The sequence below is a fragment of the Narcine bancroftii genome, chromosome 4 (assembly GCF_036971445.1).
Source record: "Narcine bancroftii isolate sNarBan1 chromosome 4, sNarBan1.hap1, whole genome shotgun sequence".
Taxonomy (NCBI): domain Eukaryota; kingdom Metazoa; phylum Chordata; class Chondrichthyes; order Torpediniformes; family Narcinidae; genus Narcine; species Narcine bancroftii.
In genome coordinates this window covers 55976163-55993481 of record NC_091472.1, presented here as the reverse complement: position 1 = coordinate 55993481, position 17319 = coordinate 55976163, and the positions used below count along the sequence as shown (strand labels likewise).

The following is a 17319-nucleotide window of genomic DNA, read 5'->3' as shown; positions in this document are numbered from 1 at the left end:
CCTGTAGTTTGTGTTGGGTTGCACCTTGGCAGTAGAGAAGGCAGAAGATGGACATGTTATTGTGTAGATGAAAGGGAGGCGAAATGGCATGCAACTGGGAGTTTGGGGTGACCATTGCAGACAGAGTGGAGATACTCTGCAAATTGATTGCCCAGTCTGCATTTAGTCTTGCCAATGTAGAGGCTACATTGGGAGCTCCGTGTGCAGTACCTAAGATTGGAGAAATTGCATGTGAATCTACCTCACCTGCTTCAATTCCTGGATGGTGGTGACAAAAGAGGTGAATGAACAAGTTTTCCATGTCCTGCAGTTGCAGGGGTAGGTGTCAAGTGTCAGGGAGAGGTGGTTGGAAAGGGATGAGAAGACCAAGGATTCATGCAAAAGGTGGAAGGAGGAGTGCAGTGGAAGATGTGATGAGTGATGGTGTCCTCATGGGAACTGGTTTTTCCTGTTTCCACCCCCCCCCCCCCCCCCACCCCAGCTATTCTCTCTACCTTCCTCCTTCCCCACTGGCTTCCTCTGCCCAACATCCATCACCTCACCTAATTCCACCTCTTGGCCTCCATGCTGTGTCTCTTCTCTCCCTCTTGCCTTGTTATAAGGGCTACCTTCCTACCCTCCCTCTACACTCTCGGTCCTGATGCAGAGTCTCAACCTGAAACTTTACCATCTTTGCCTTTACTTTTACCTCTTGACCTCTGCTTCTTAACATGACCTTTTATTTCAACTTCCTCCAGTTCTGTTTGAACATTTCTTTGAATATTAATTCTGTTTCACTTTCCACACATGCTGCCTGCCACGCTGAATATTTTCAGCTATCTAACAATGCATTATTTGATTTTTCTGTTGACATGATACCTTTCTCCTGCAATAGAAGGATATCAGGCCTACAGAGTTATGTAGTATTAGCAGTTGATTTGTCAATATTTAATTTTTTTCAGGTACTGATGTGGTACAGTCAGCAAAGTTAGTGTAGTGGTTAGTAGAACACTATTAGAGAGCCAGCGAACTGAGTTTGAATTCAGTGCTGTCTTCAAGGAGTTTACACATTCTTCTCATGTCTGAATGGGTTTTCTCCAGATCCTCTGGTTTCTTCCCACATTCCAAAGACATTTGGGATTCATAGATTACTTGGTCACACGGGTGTATTTGGTGGTGTGGGCATGTGGGCCGGAAGGGCCTGTTACTATGCTATATCTCTAAATTAAAATTTTAAAATCAGTCCCTTCAAAGTAACTTCTTACAAGATCACAGCCTTGAGCTGTTTTCCACAGTAGACATCTCCTCTCTCACCTCCCTTTCGCCTCTAATACTCTTGAACACAATGCAATCCAAGTTGTTGTCAATCTGCACTGCAGTTCCATCTTGGAATGTTGACTCTCCAGAAGCACAGGACGCAGGGACATCGGAGCAGGACTCAATCAATTAGCCTCTCAAACCTCCCCCATCCTTTAATAGGATTAAGGCTATTGCCACCAGCATCAACTCTTCTTTTGTGATAGTTCCCTAAAGCACTCAATTTACTGATCTTCCAAAAGAATATTTACTTTATCTTTTCAATAATGTAGTCTCCACAACCCTCCAAGCAGAGAATCCCACCCTTTGCAAGAAAGTTCTGTACTTTCAGGCAGAAGCCTGAAGTCTGGCATCTCCAGATTCAATTAACAACCTTTTTCCATCAATTATCAGGCTTTTGTACCTTACCATACTACCCTAACCATAACACTACTCTTGGATTACTAAAAGATCTATCTCCACTTCTGACATTTCTTTGCACTGTTGGCTAACTGTGAATGTTTATTTATTAAATATATTTTTCCTTTTACTTTAATATTTCTCTTTTTTTTCTCTTTGTGATATTTTATATGTTAAATATATTTAATTGTTAGTGTGTTTTATATAGCTAGGAAGCTGCAGTAAGACTTTCATTGCATCTGTATGTATACATGATTATAGACATTTTACTCATTAAATACATTTCTACATGCTTCAGTTTTAAATGATTACTCCCCACCCCCCATCCCCCGCATCTTGTAACCAAGTCCCTTTGCTGGAGACTCTTCAACTGGCGGGAACATCTCAACATCTGTCCTGTCAAGCTCTCCTCATGTTTTATGTTTCAATAAGATCACTCCTCTTTCTGCTAAAGACCAATGTACACAAATGCAACTTCTTTAAATGATTGGACATCCCTCTCATCCCAGGAGTTAGCCCAGTGATTCCCCTCTGGAGTCCAATGTTAGTGTATTCTTTCTTAAACAAGAGACCGCAACTGTACACAGTATTCTGGGTGCGGCCTCTCTTAAGTTGTAACAATACTTTCCTGTCTCTGAACTCCAATCCCTTGAAGTAAAAGCCATTTATTTGCTTTTCTTACTACTTGCTTGCACCTGCCTCCTAACTTTATACAATTAATTCAAAGAATACTTAGATCCCTCTGCATTATAAACATTTTGCAATTTCCTTCCATTTGGATAATTCTGTCCTTTTGTTCCTCTTACCAATAAGTAGCCCCTCACACTTTCGCACTCTAATCTGCATTCATCAAGTTTTTGGCTACTCAATCTATCTATTTACCCTTCTTTCTTTTTTGGCTTGGCTTCGCGGACGAAGATTTATGGAGGGGTAAAGTCTACGTCAGCTGCAGGCTCGTTTGTGACTGACAAGTCCGATGCGGGACAGGCAGACACGGTTGCAGCGGCTGCAGGGGAAAATTGGTTGGTTGGGGTTGGGTGTTGGGTTTTTCCTCCTTTGCCTTTTGTCAGTGAGGTGGGCTCTGCGTCTTCTTCAAAGGAGGTTGCTGCCCGCCAAACTGTGAGGCGCCAAGATGCACGGTTTGAGGCGAGATCAGCCCACTGGCGGTGGTCAATGTGGCAGGCACCAAGAGATTTCTTTAGGCAGTCCTTGTACCTCTTCTTTGGTGCACCTCTGTCACGGTGGCCAGTGGAGAGCTCGCCATATAACACAATCTTGGGAAGGCGATGGTCCTCCATTCTGGAGACGTGACCCACCCAGCGCAGCTGGATCTTCAGCAGCGTGGACTCGATGCTGTCGACCTCTACCATCTCGAGTACTTCGACGTTAGGGATGAAAGCGCTCCAATGGATGTTGAGGATGGAGCGGAGACAACGCTGGTGGAAGCGTTCTAGGAGCCGTAGGTGATACTGGTAGAAGACCCATGATTCGGAGCCGAACAGGAGTGTGGGTATGACAACGGCTCTGTATACGCTTATTTTTGTGAGGTTTACCCTTATTGCAAAGACAAAATGCTTTCACCACAACATACTCTCTGCAGTGAACTGGAATTCACTGTCTATGTATTGTTCAGATGGCTGGCTCCACTCTCACCTATCCCAATGTAAACCCTGGTTTTCCTGCCTTACCTCAGATTCACCTGAGGACTATTGTGTCAACAGGCCATTGATTGTAAGCTATTAAAAGCCTGTTTGTGCTCCTCACTTGCCTCTGAGTGAGTTCAGTTGCATTACACTGTCCCAGTATCATTTTAGTGTTATCAGCAAGCTTGGGTATCTTATATTTTGCTTCCTCTTCGAATTCATTATATAAATAATCAAAGGTACTTAGTTCCATTCTTCTGATCTGAAAAAGAACCATTTCAACACTGTTGTAGTATCAAATATTATCCTTCTTCTTAGCCAAATTGTCAGCCAATTTGTTAAGTTTAATGTCTGTGGTCATTGAAATGGTCAACCATACATTAAAAACATCTTTATTGCCAAAAATATTTATATAATCAAAGCCTCAAAGTAATTTTTTTGCATAAGATTGACTCTTATGACCCTCAACAATCAACTCATGCTCTCTTAAAAGATCTCCAATGAAATACTAGGAAATAATAGATTTAATTCCCAGCTCCCACCACAAAATAGGCCCTGTCGAGCTGCTGTGTAAAATGGGGTTAACTGGGCAACTTGCCCAGTTAGCACCCCACTCGCAGTTGCTGAAAGGGACCATCCAACCCAATCAACGTGGTCCAAATCCAACTGGGTCCCTGACCCTCCTCAGATGTACTCAGGGAACCCAGTTAAACTTAGCTAGGACACGTCCTCCAGCGGTTTGAACAGCAAAATGGCCAACCCGGTTACTCCTGTGACATCAGTGCTTACGAGCTGGCGTCACAGGGAAACCCCTGGGTGAAGTGCTTGCCTTGATCGGGAGGGGAGAGAGGGGTTGCTGCTGCGGGGCCCGGGGTGGGTGGTGGGGGGAAGTTGCTACCATGAAGGGGAGAGAGGGGGCCACAATTGGTGCGAGTGAGATCGCTGCCATGGGGGGAGACGTCGATGTCTCTAGGGGTGGGGGGTTCCACGATCAGTTGGAGAGGGGTCACTGCCACGGGGGAGAGGAAAGGGGTTGTTGCTGCGGGGAGAGGAGAGGGGTCGCTGCCACAGGTGGGAGAGGGGTCACTGTCGCGGGTGGGAGGGAGGTTGCCGCCGTGGGTGGGAGGGAGGTTTCCACTGTGGCAGTGGGGGGGGGGGAGTGGGGGGTCTGCAAACTGCTGCTGCTGCTGTGAATGCCACTCCAGTTGTGACAGCTCAACATTCGCGGCAGGGGGACGTTGCTGAGGTGAAGGGGGGGGGGCCACGATTGACAGGGTGGGTGTTGATTGATGGTGGTGGTCGCGACTGACTGACTGGTGGTGGTGATTGATGATGGGTGGGGACTGACGGGGAAGGGGTGACAGTTGGTGGGGTGGCGGGGGAGACTTACGGATAGTTCCCCTGAGTGTGTGATGCGTCACTTACCATGTCATTGTGGGGGCGGGATCCCCCTTAAATCACCAGGTTGGTGATTTAATGGGTCAATCCCCATGCAGCTTAAAAGGTGCTGGAAGCACCTTTGCCCCACTAATCACACCTGGGTCCCAGGAGGGTTACCCAGGTGCTGCAGTTTAAAAGTGCCTACTGATACTATTCCCATGGATCTCAACCAGTGCTCCATTAATCTACCTCTTCCACCTCTTTCCATCCATCTCCACCACATATTGTATTTTATCAATTGGATCCCCTCCTCCTTTTGGTTCTGTTTGCTTTCATATTATCCTTCACCCCTCCTTCCTTGATGGTTCCAATTACCATCATTATTTCCTTCTTAACATATTTCATCACTGGGCTATATTTCAGTCTTTGTCCCCTTTATTACCTTCCACTGGCTGTCTCCACCTTCACCTTGCTACGTCATCTTTTGTTTCGACCCTTTTGTATCTTTTCTCTATTTAGCACCTATCAATCACCTGTCTCTGTCTTTCACCTCCATCCCTCACCCTCTCCATGTGGGAGCTTAAAGGAGGAGGCAGAGAACACAAGTGAACACTTCCCAGAATAGTTACACTGCACTTTCAGTCAGGTAAATGGGTGACTGTCAATTTTGTATCTATTTGGCTAGCTCACTCTGGATCCCATGTGATTATGCTTTCATTCAGGACATGTTGGCATTACCTTCCTCCTGCTCACATTAATACTCTGTTTTCTTTCCAAAAACTAGTCAAATTCATGAGACACGGTTTCCCACGCTGCCCAAGGCCAAGCTGACTACTCCTGATCAGTCTTCGTGCTTCCAAATGCAATCCTTGTTTTTGTTTTGGATTCTGATAAATTCTTTGAGATGCTGCATATAGTTGAGGAATATTTAAGAACACCCTTGAATTGTTTACTCTATCCATTTGGCAATCCCATGCACACCCTCTCCCCTCCTGCACTTTGCTCCCTATGTTGATAGTGAAGCTTTGAAGCATATTTGTCCAATGCGCTGATTCTACAATTAAATCTTTCTCTCTCCATTTAACACCTTCCATAAAATCTACTTTTTTTGGCTGATCTTTAGGACATATTCTTGATATTTCCTTTGTGGGCTTGGTGTCCACCTTTATAAATGTAATGTCTTGACACATTTTTCTATTTTTAAATAATATATGCATTTATATTTACCTTCTGATACAGGAAGGAATGTTATTAAGCTAGAAAGGATGCATAAAGCATAAAGACTTCATGAGGATATTTCTAGGCCTGGAGGGGTAAAGACTGGATAGGCTGGGACTGTTTTCACGGGAGCAAAAGAGGTTGAGGGATGATCTTGTCGAGCATATAAAATAATGACAGTCAGAGTTGGGTTCAATAGTCAGTCTTTCTCCCAGGGTAGGGCAGTCTAAAGCTATTTGAGCATAGGTTTAAGATGAGAGGGGGAAGATTTAAAAAGGACCTGAGGAGCAAATTTTTCACACAGAGAATGGTATGTATATGGAATGAGTTATCAGAAGAAGCATTATATCTAAAAGATATTGGACAGGTACATGGATAGAAAAGGTTTAAGGGAATCCAGACCAAGCATTGACAAATGAGGCTAGCTCAGGTAGGCAATTTGTTTGACATGGTCATGTTGGGCCAAAATATGCTGTATAGCTCTACGACTCCATGAGATATGACGGCATCTATTAAAAAGTAAACTTGCCCAAAATCTCAGTTATCACTGGGAGGTAGGAACATCAGGTGAGATTTTATTTTCAAATTCGCTGGCTTCAGATATAATGAAAGTGACAGGAGATATTCAAGCTGAAATTTGGTTGCTGGGTTTCCTGCTTTCTTCTGCCATCTTCACAAAACCTGCATTTTTACCCAAGGTAAAAACCCATGGGTTTCTTCCATGAGAGCTAATGTCCATTTTGACTCATCGAAGTATATTAGAATATTTTCCACATTGGATGATACATGGATATTGTGGTGCACTGTTAGACAGAATCAAACACACACAAGGTAAAGACTGAACAACAGGCTTTAATCCACAAAAACCTCCACAGAGCCAGGCTTGCTGTGGCTGCAGCAACTCAGTGTGAGGCCTTGGGAGGCCAGCACAGGCTTATATCCTGGAGGGTGATTGACACCCGACCGGGTGGGGCTTGATCCATTCAGGCTGACTGATTGGTAGCAGGCCAGGTGTTGTCCTGTTTCCTCACACTCCTGCAGGTACAGAGGTTGCCCCCTGCAGTAGGCTAGTGGTACACTACTGCAGTACAGAGGTTTCCCCCTGCAGTAGGCCAGTGGTACACTCCTGCAGGAACAGAGGTTGCCCCCTGCAGTAGGCTGGTGGTGGACCACCACAGATACGTGACAATGCAGCTGAATAGAGTATAAATAAATCATCGTCACACTGTTAATAAAATCTTGATGTGCGCAAATTGGTTGCCATGTTTATCAGCATTTCAACAGCAAGTAAGCTGCAAAATTAATTAAAAAAAACTAAGAATGCCTGAAGAGGGCGCACAAAATCAGTGAACCGGTGCGGACTCGAAAGGCCAACATGGCCTGTTTCCGCTCCGTTAATGGTTATATGGTTATATACTATCCTGTGAATGTGAAAGGTTCCCCTTTGTTTTGCACTTTTTCAATAAATAATTCCTGTGAATTTATTTCAAATTTAGCTCCACAATCTGACATCTTCAAAGATCGATGACATGCCATCCAAACAGCCACCAACTGCAATTAGCTTCCTGAAATTGACCAATCTGAAAATTGTTACACCAAGCTTGAAGGTATATAAACATTTTATTTAAAATGTTGTAAGGTACAAGCATATTGCTGGTGAACCCTTGTGGACTGCAGCAAGATCTATTTATTCCTGCATGATGTGCAAAGCAGACAACTTTCTATATGACATAACTGCACACAAAAATTTCAATTCAGTTTAGGTTCAAATCCAATTAGCCTTTTCAGATGGGATGTACCATTTCCATACTCAGGGGCTTGTACTCCCATATGCAATATATTGTGACACTGAGAATAGTAAGTCAAATAAACAGGGAATTCAGTGCTGATATGAAAGTTCATCGTGGTTTGCTTGAGTGCTAAAGAATGCAAAAGAAAAATTGGGAAGTGTTTGTCTGGAGAAAGAGACTCATGATTGCTGAGTTTTAGAAATACTTTTGTGTCAAGTTTCAGATGTAATAAATCAATTGCGCTATCTTCCTAATTATATAAAAATATGGCTCTACATTAACTTTCATTGGTAGTTCAAGGTTTTAGGAATGCTGAATTTGTACCTGTCGTTAGATACTATCAGGATAGGTTAGTTCAATGTGGACCCAGGAAGAGTGGGGAGCAGAAATGCTGTCTTCTGCCACTGCCCTGGCAGCCCTATAGATTTATTTATCTTTCCCTTTCTCCCCCTCTGGCTAGAATTGAAGCAATCTTTTCTTACTATTCTGATCCAGCCAAGTGACAAAATGTACTTTTATAACCTTAGAGGGAGCTTTCCACTGGAAATTCTACAGGAGGTAGTAATTCTGAGGTGACAAAGATTGAAATGTGAGTTAATGCTATCTTTCCATGTTCTTGTCTGTATACTTTGAGCTGCAGTGAATCTATCCTTCGTACATCTGAATCAGTTTGCATAACCTCAGTTCTCCAAAATCCAATGAAGCACTTTAGAATCACTATCACAGTGGAGCCAGCTTGCTCACATCAAGGTTCCAGGAACAATTAAATAATCCGTTCGGTTATGTTGGTTGAGAGATACGTTAAAACTAATTCAAATCTACTTTACTCTGAATAATGCTGTGTGTTATTTTCAATTCCTTCTCAGGAAGGATGCTTCTTGGTTTAATGAAAATGTTCAACTCTATAATACACTCTCATATTGTACTCAAGCCCACATTTTGTGGTCAGGCCAAATGACGTCCTGGGAGTTTCCATTTTTCTGAGTGTTTTTTGTCTCATGCTCCAATGATATTTCAGTAAAGAAAGATACAGAAAGAGAAAAGAGGAACAAAAATGAGAAACTGAAGCACCAACATAGTAGGTACAGTCTAAAGTCGCTTTTAGGTTCTGAAGAAGATTATGCACCTGCAGGCACGGCTAGTGGAGTTCACTTTTAGATGGCCACGGAATGGATGGCATTTTGGCACTTAAACATGCCAGCTGACTGCTAGCTGTCTAGCAGGGAAAGCCGGCTGCTCGGGACAGTGGCCTAGTCCCCCCCACACTGCCTTGATGTTATTTACAGCGCATCAAGGCATACCTGACAAACAACTCAGAAATGACTTGACATGTGCTGCCGGTCTCCTGTCCGCCCGACTCCCGCAGCTGGTCTCTCCCCCCACCCCCCCCCCCAGCTCACCCAACTCCTGCTGCCGGTCTCTCAGCCCCCCCCCCACCGCCCACCCGACTCCCGCTGCCGGTCTCTCCCCCTTGCTTGCCCGACTCACCATTTGAGCCAGGAGTCGATGGCTGACGACATCACTGTGACATCATCAGCCCACCCCCTGGCAGCAAGTTGGCTTTCAGCTGCAACAGACGATACTCAAAGCAGGATATTATACCTCCTGGAGAAGGGTTAGGTAAGTAGACCTCCTGGCCGGCTTTTTCGGTTTCAGATGGCCACCTGATACCTGCACAGGAGTATAATGTGCGGCTTTACAGTCGGGCTTTGTGGCCACCTGAAAGCGGCTTAAGAGAGACACTGCATTCTTCAAACCTACCATACCAATAGCAACCGATCCTAATCAATTTAGGTGCCTGCTTTAACAACATGCTCAATAAATTTGCAAAAAATTATGATACAGTAAAAGTCCCAAAATCCAAATTGCTTGGGGCCTGTTTGGCTTTTGTGGATTCTTGGGTAGTACTTTTTAAAATACAAATTTAAGGAGGAATAAAGAAAATATGAATTGATACATTTTGATAGTTTATTCATTAAATCAGCTGTTTTAAACAAAAATGAAGTCAGCACATTCTGTGGCTTTGCATCTGTGGTGCTTTACACATGCACACAAAAGCCCATTAAATTTAAAAGTTTGAGAATTTTTGAAAAGTCCAGATTCTCAGATGGTCCAGGTTTCTAGCATCTGGATTTTTGGACTTCTACCCTAACTTTTTATTATATCAATCCATATATTTCTGCAGTCTAGAAATGTTGGCAAGTCATATGTTGATTCAGATATGTATTGTTGTCTGCTCTAAGAGTGTGAACTCAGACAAGTCCATAGTTCAAATTAAATCACAGAGGATGCTCTAGTGGACAGAGATCAAAGCTGATTGCCACAGCTGTGAACTAACTGCTTTGAGAAAGGGAACATTCCTCATTGATGTAAAGAGAGGAAGAAAAGATTTTTAAAAAGTAGGAAATATGCACAGAAGGAGGTTAATCAGCCCAGGGTGTCCCTGCCAACTAAAAAGGACCTGCCAGCAGATTCCCAACTTCTGACAACAATGTTCATTGCCAATAAGCCATGGCTTCTCAAGCACACATCCATGTACTTACTTAATACCTAAAAGCAAAATATTCAAATGCTACAAAGGTTCTAACAGGTTTATTAGCATCCATAAAGACTGAAAGAGAACAAATGTTTCAGTTTCTTAGCCCTGTTTGGAAGAGATGACTTTGAACTGAAACATGGAAGTTTCCTTCTCTCGCCAATGCAATGAGGTTTCTGCCTTGCCAATTATTCTAGACGGTGAGCTCCACACCCTAACCATGCATTGGGTGAAAGCAATTTTCCTAATTTCTCTTCTAATTCCTTGATCTAACTATATTCCCACCACCCCACCCCACCCCCACCCCTCTACAACTTAAAAAATACCACTTTTCTCACTTTTCCAGTTCTGATGTAAGATCATCAATTTGAAATGTTTATCCCCTTCCTATTTCCACAATCCAGGTTTTTGGATCCCCCTGTTCAGATAAATAGGCATGTCCTATTTATTCCTCATCATTTTACGCACCTCATCTGAATCTTTCTTCAGCCTCCGTTGTTCCAAAGCATATCCTATATATAAAAATCCTGGTGATAACCTGTAAGCCTCTGGTAACAACCTTTCAGTCATAAAAACATCTGTCAACTATTACCCTTTGCTTCCTGAACCAATTTTTGATCCAATTTTCTGTTTACTCTTGGATTCCACAGGCTCTTATTTGTTTAGCCAGCCTATATTTTGGGACCTTATCAAAAAACCCCTGATAACAGGCGATTGCCTGGGACGAAATGTTCAAGCAAGTTTAAGGTTCAAGGAGCTAACTGCTGCGTCAATGGAAATCTGTGGTAGGCACCATTCTTGAATGAAGGAATTGACGACGATGTTATCTAACTTCCTGAGGAGAGGAGCTGTGTTCCTTGAGCCTGGCATTGTTAATTTAATAATACATATAAAGCTAGTCACTAAGTAGATTTTATGGTTAGTCCTAAAATGATGGCTTCATAAAACAGTATTAGATCAATGACTTCCACCTTTTCAAAGTTCTGGAAAATGAAACTGTGACCCCATCATTTGTTCCCAGGCTGACAGTTCAACAAGATGGAAATGATTACTGGATTGGAGTTTGGGACTTGACAGAATAAAGGGGTTTGGGGAATAGAATCTTGGTGGACCTTGGAGGTGACATTCCTTGCTTCATTGGAAATAGCAAGAATGAGAAAGATTTTCATAGCCGAGCTGTGCAGAATTAAAACGTAGCAATCGTGACAAATGTTGAATGAGGGGAAACAGACCAACCACAATATAAAAGCAAATAAGCGACAGGTGCTAGAAATATGAACTACAAACCGAAGCCACTGGAAATAGTCAGAAGGACAGCCACTGGTTTTAGAATTAGAAGGAGGATAAGCATTTCAAATTAATGATCTTACATCAGAACTGAAAAATGAGAAATGGTGTTTTAAGCTGTTGTGAGTGGGGAAACAGGTTTGGTAGGTCTCAAAGACAAGGCTCTGGAAACACAGTTTTGGTAGGAAAGGATTTTATTTACAGAAGACAAGTGTGGAAATTGGTAACAAATGCAACACACACACACACACAGAGTTTACAGCAGCTGTGGGAAAGTAATAGCAGACAATTAATAACAAACATAGGGAAAATAGCATGGGAACAAAATACACACATATACAATGAACTGGTACATACAATGATCAAGGAAAAATCACTTACGATGCCCCACCGCCCCTTGACTCAGTGCAGGCATGGCTCTATGCTACAAGGAACATTAATTAAATGTTCCCAACCCATTTAACAGTGCACATTTTACCAACAGTTTTTCCAGTCCCCTTCCAACTTTTCTAGGCCTGGAGTGAAGCAGGGTGGTCCCATGCTAACAAAGATAAAAATCAAAAAACACATGGCACCTTTATAGTGCTGGTGGGTCCAGTCCAGGTCATTAGCAAGAGCCAATGGCTCAATGCCAGGAGGGTTAATCCAATTACAATAGCCAATGGCCCAAGGCCAAGAACAGGCAAGCTAGAGAATTCAGTCCAGGTAATTTACCTAGATCCAACGGCAAGGTGTGCACTAATGGGTGAGGCGTGACCAAAACTTGATTGGCAGCTGGTGTATCCTCCGACTAGGTAGGTGGTAGTGCTGTCATGTAACAGCCACAACCCTTCCCAATATAATCCACCTCTTGGAGGTTACACCACTCACCAATCAAAAGACAATCAATAACTCTATGTACATACTATAAGTAAAAACAAAAAGACATGTTTTAAAAAACAATACTAATTAAGTGGGTCAATATATACACTAGTGCCTTCTAAATGCTCAACAAGGCACATAGTCAAATCCAATCACAACACCTCACCAGCTCCCACCCCCCCCCACCCCTGATGAAACAGGGTCGCAGTGTTACTGATGAGGCAGGGTGCTGTGGAGCTGCTGCCTGGTGTCAGAGGGGAGGGTAGAAAAAGGAATTAGTTTGGTCACCGACTTGTATGCCTGGATTCTCTGGCTTGGTTGGCAAATGTGAACACCCTTAATTAACACCAACATCTGAGAGCAGGCAGTTCAAGGTCATCCATCAGATGTACATCCTGCACCTTGGCCTCACGCTTTTGTGAGAGATGGGAAAATTGATCTAAAATTATGAACATGGAAGAAACTAAAATTCATCAGTTAATGGCTGTAACCAGTACAAACAGGATAAACTTGGGGGTTAGGATGCAGGAAAGCAGAGTCAGCACGATTAACATAAGAATCTTCTAGTCTTTGTGACAAGACCATAAGACTAAGAAAAGGAATGGTAAGGTACAATAGAATGTAGGAAGTTGAGGTAGTCTGGATCAGATAAAGGTCTCCTAGCCCTGGACAGAAGTACCAAGTCCTACATATCTAATTAGCTAACCATACACAGATTTATACATATGAAATTAGCCAACCCTAGATAGAATGAGTCAACTCCGCATACCAAGAGATTGTAGCCCCGAGAATCAGGAAGGTGTGAATAAGGACAATGACATGATGGGACACCCACAGGATACCCCCTGGTCCTCCAAGTGTACTGAAACTGCACGTAGGCAGGAAGGATTACCTATGCCAAACCCATCCAGGGGGCAGAAGAATGTAAGGGGGAGGGCACTCTGATACTGAAATTGACTGTATAAAAGTTGGGTGAGCCCCAGTATGTGTGTGTATTCCCAGGGTAAAGGGAAGCACCCAACTTTGCATTGTTGTTGTAATAAATGTTCTTTGTTCTCAATTTTTGTCTCGAGCAATTTCTTTAAAGGTACTTTAATTTCTAACACTTTGGGACTCCCTACACGCAGAACCCAGATGCCTGTCACCGTGCTATCACATGGTGAGGCAGGAGGCAGGCCGGCAGGTATACATCCAGGGTGTACCTGGGTCGCCCATTTTTCTGGGCTAACATTTGACACCAGGATGCTATTCCCGCTCGTGTTCTCTTTCAACAGGTGCACCAAGTGTCTGTGATGGATCCCTGTAACGATAGCCAGGAGGAGTCAGGACAGAAAGTTAGTCAATTTAGTGTTTTTAAATAAAGGCTCCCACAGCTCCCACCTCCTAGGGTGCTTTTCTGTTAATGGGAGTTCTGGGGCGATGCTGTAATTGTGAAACAAAATATGTACAATGTTTCGTACCATGGTCTGATCAATGCTGGTCAGCTTACAAACTGTAACTTTGTATCCACAGCCTGTGATTATGTATGTTCAGTTTCTCTGTGCTTAGAGACATTATGCATAGTAAATACAACAGCTAAGGGTTTTTCATTTAAAAAAATCCATTACAAAAGGTTGATAAGATAGGATCCAATGATAAAGTATCCATAGCAACAGCCGTTCTCTTGCTGGGGCTTTTTGCATAATACATGACAAACTGTCTTGTAGGTCAGTAGTCAATTCAGTATCTCTGGAAAGGTACTAGCAATATCATAATTGACCCCGAGGAAAGTGTTGGCTGATGACTCAGTATCAAATGAATTGTAGCAAGCGGCAGCTCCAGGCAGAGATTTTGTCCAGAAGCATAGCAGGACTCTGCACCCTAGGATCTTCCGCCAGAGGTTCCATTCGGCGGACCACCTCACTGGCCGAGATCTGTAATTTAAAAGGAACACCTGCCTGGTTGGGACGAGTGGCAGTGCTTGTTCAACAGCTTGCTTTGCTGCATCAAGAGCAGCCTTTTGTTCTGGTCCCCATAGGAATGTGGCTTTCTTACAGGAGACCCTGTAGGGCATTTTAAAGAGCATGGTAAGGTGGGGTATATGCTGCCACCAATAACATAGGAGGCTAACAAAGCTCTGGGTGTCTGTTTTACTTGAGGGGATGGCAACATTCATAGTTTCATTCTTGGCAGTTTCAGAAATATCTCTTCAGCCTGAGAACCATTGATACCATTGTATCCCCAGAAACAGGACATTCTGGCTGGGCACTGCACTTTTCAATATTAATGTCTAGCCCTGTTTTCTGAGGGAGGAGATTAGCATGTGAAGGGCCTCTAAAACAATGGTATAATGGACAATTGACACCTCTGAGAGAAGTTGAATAGGTTGGACATTGCAGCAGATTAAACTGTGGCAAATAGTAGGACTGTAGAATGTCTTATCTCTTGTCCCCAAGTAACTGGAAATTGCTCTTGTGAGTCGAAATAGATAGGAATGGAAAAGAAAGCATTCTTGCTTCAGGATCTGTATTATGGGCCTCAGACAATCTTTGAAGGAGGTGGGACAACAACTGGTTCCCCTTTGCCAGACCCATCCACAATCATAGCCGGTGCAACCCCAAATGTAAATTTGCCCCTGTTAGTATAAAGGCACTGTTCCTTTAAAATGTTAATCTCTAGAATGCATTCAGAGCTTTCAATAGGGCATCTAGGCACTATTAAGTTTGTAACAGGTATTTGTGGCCTCAGTTCCCCCAGGCAGAAATGGGAAATGGAACAAATGTATCAGGGCCCCTGGCCTTCATCTTATAGGAGGGGGTTGTTGGTCTGCTACCCCATAGGTGAGGGTTCCTGCTGGTGCAGATGGGGCAGTTCCTGTCTCAGCAGGTCTCTGAGCTCAGCCTTGAGGGCAGGAGAGATTATTTCAAGTGGAGGAGGAGCAGCCCTAGGCTTTATTCCAGGGTGATTGTAGGTTTTCCACTGAACAGATTTCCCCCTGCAAAGCTCATTTCACATGAGGCAGAGGTTGGGATCCCATTTACACTGGCACGGTCCACCACTGTGTGCAGCAGATCCAAGTACAACTGGCTGCATGTAAACCGAGGATGGAATGTGTTTCCAGCTCTTACTGCTGCCCTACAGACCCGAGTAGGTGACCTTCCAGCAGGGTGATGGCATCCCACATGGTCTTCCCATTAGCTGGTGCCATGAGGGGCAGGACCATTGACTTTAAATCAGGGCGTGCAGTGGTGACCAGGTTTCCTGCAAGGGCACTGGTCACCTGGGTATTTTCTAAAAAGTTATGGTCACAGGCACCCTGGTAGATGCTGTTGATAAGCACCTACTCTCTAATAAACCAGGTGCCCCCATTGACCATACCCCATTGCAGATCCCACTCCAGGAGGGTGGGGTACCAGACCTTAACTGCAGTCAATACCTGATCCCACAGGGTAGGGCCATCCCAGATCTCTGGCTGCGGTGCCTGAAGGGCATTGCTGATGCTTTGTTGGTCAGAGATGCTCCCTTGGGCACTCACCACTGGTGAGAGAGGCTCATTGGGGCCCCCTCATCCAACAGCCAGAGCAGTCATGCGGCCAGATGCTCACCCGGCCATTAATGATAGCAATCTGCCAGCTCAGTCAGCTCCTTTGGGGAGAAATCCCAGGTCTCTGTGGTCTCAGAGTGACCACAGCATGCCTCCTTGCAACTTGGTCATCAGCATCCTCCTCTCTGTGGTGGACCTGGGACACGGTGGTGATGGGTCGAGAATGCAGGAGTTCGGGTGATTAGGGGAAAGAGTGGTTGTGGGACCTAGGCTCCTCTGGCACCCCCTCCTCATCACTGTTTAACCATTTATCCCCATCCCCTAGTCATCCATCCAGCTTGTTACCGTGTTGGACATGGGCTCAGATTTTGTTGTGGATCTGGCTGCCAGCCAAATCTTGGAGCTGCCCACACCTGCTACAGCTGTATTAGCCTGCAGGCAACTTCAGTCCCCCTGTTTTTGAGATCGTTAGGTCGAGTCTCGGCATGTTGGACTGCCTCCTGCAGCATGCAGCAGCGATATTGGAGCTCTTCTAACTCCCTGTCCTTCTGGCTGCATAAATGCTATATCTGGTTAGTAATCCCGACCTGGCATCTCAGAAGGGATGCAAACAGACTCCGTTTGGCTTTGGGGAAACCCTAGCTTCTTAAGGAGGGAGATCACATGGTGCCCCAGTTTCTCACCATGTAGTTCCAACTGCTCAGCCCAGTTCACCGGTGTACCATGGTCTGCCAGCATGCTGGCCAAGTGCTCAAATCCCTCCCTCTCGTCTATCCACCTGGGAATCCTATCCTCGATGCTTGCATTGGCTTTTATGCCCCTATTCCAGAACATTTCCCCATGACTTTGTCCAGCCAAGACCCTTGAGACACTGCTCGCAGCGCCAATTGTGTATGAGGAAACAGGTTTGGTAGATCTCAAAGGCAAGGACTCTGGGCAGAGTTTTGAATGGGAAGGATTTTATTTACTGAAGGCAAGTGTGGGAAATGGTAACCAATACACCGCACGCACATGCACACTTTACAGCAGCCGTGGGAAAGAAATAGCAGTCAATTAATAACGAACATGGGGAAAATAGCATGGGAACAAAATACACACATATATATATATATATATAGACACACACACCAACACACACACACACACACACACCAACACACACCAACACATACACACAATGAACTGGTACATACAATGATCAACTATGATGCCTCACCACCCCTTGACTTAATCTATGCTTCAAGGGACTCTAATTAAATGCTCCCAACCCTTTTAACAGTGCACATCTTACCAACAGTTTCTCCAGCACCCTTCCATATTTCTAGGCCTGGAGTGAAGCAGCATAATCCCAATCTGGCAAAGAGAGAGAATAGAGAACACATGGCA

At 44.2% G+C, this 17319-nt stretch overlaps 2 long non-coding RNA genes across 4 annotated transcripts in view; both read right to left on the bottom strand.

Moving 5' to 3' along the window:
• Positions 1-17319, bottom strand: part of LOC138760579 (uncharacterized) — a 90857-nt gene that overhangs the window by 70828 nt on the left and 2710 nt on the right. The window contains exon 1 of one of the 3 annotated variants that reach the window (XR_011355716.1): positions 10731-10885. The exons of the other annotated variants lie outside the window; for them this stretch is intronic. This is a non-coding gene — a long non-coding RNA (uncharacterized lncRNA). Of the gene's footprint in view, positions 1-10730; positions 10886-17319 lie in introns of those variants that run through there. 3 annotated transcript variants of the gene reach the window in all.
• LOC138760578 (uncharacterized) lies at positions 13993-17313 on the bottom strand. The gene is made up of 2 exons (XR_011355714.1): positions 17225-17313; positions 13993-14452 (listed from the first exon to the last, which is right to left on the bottom strand). It is a non-coding gene; the product is annotated as an uncharacterized lncRNA (long non-coding RNA).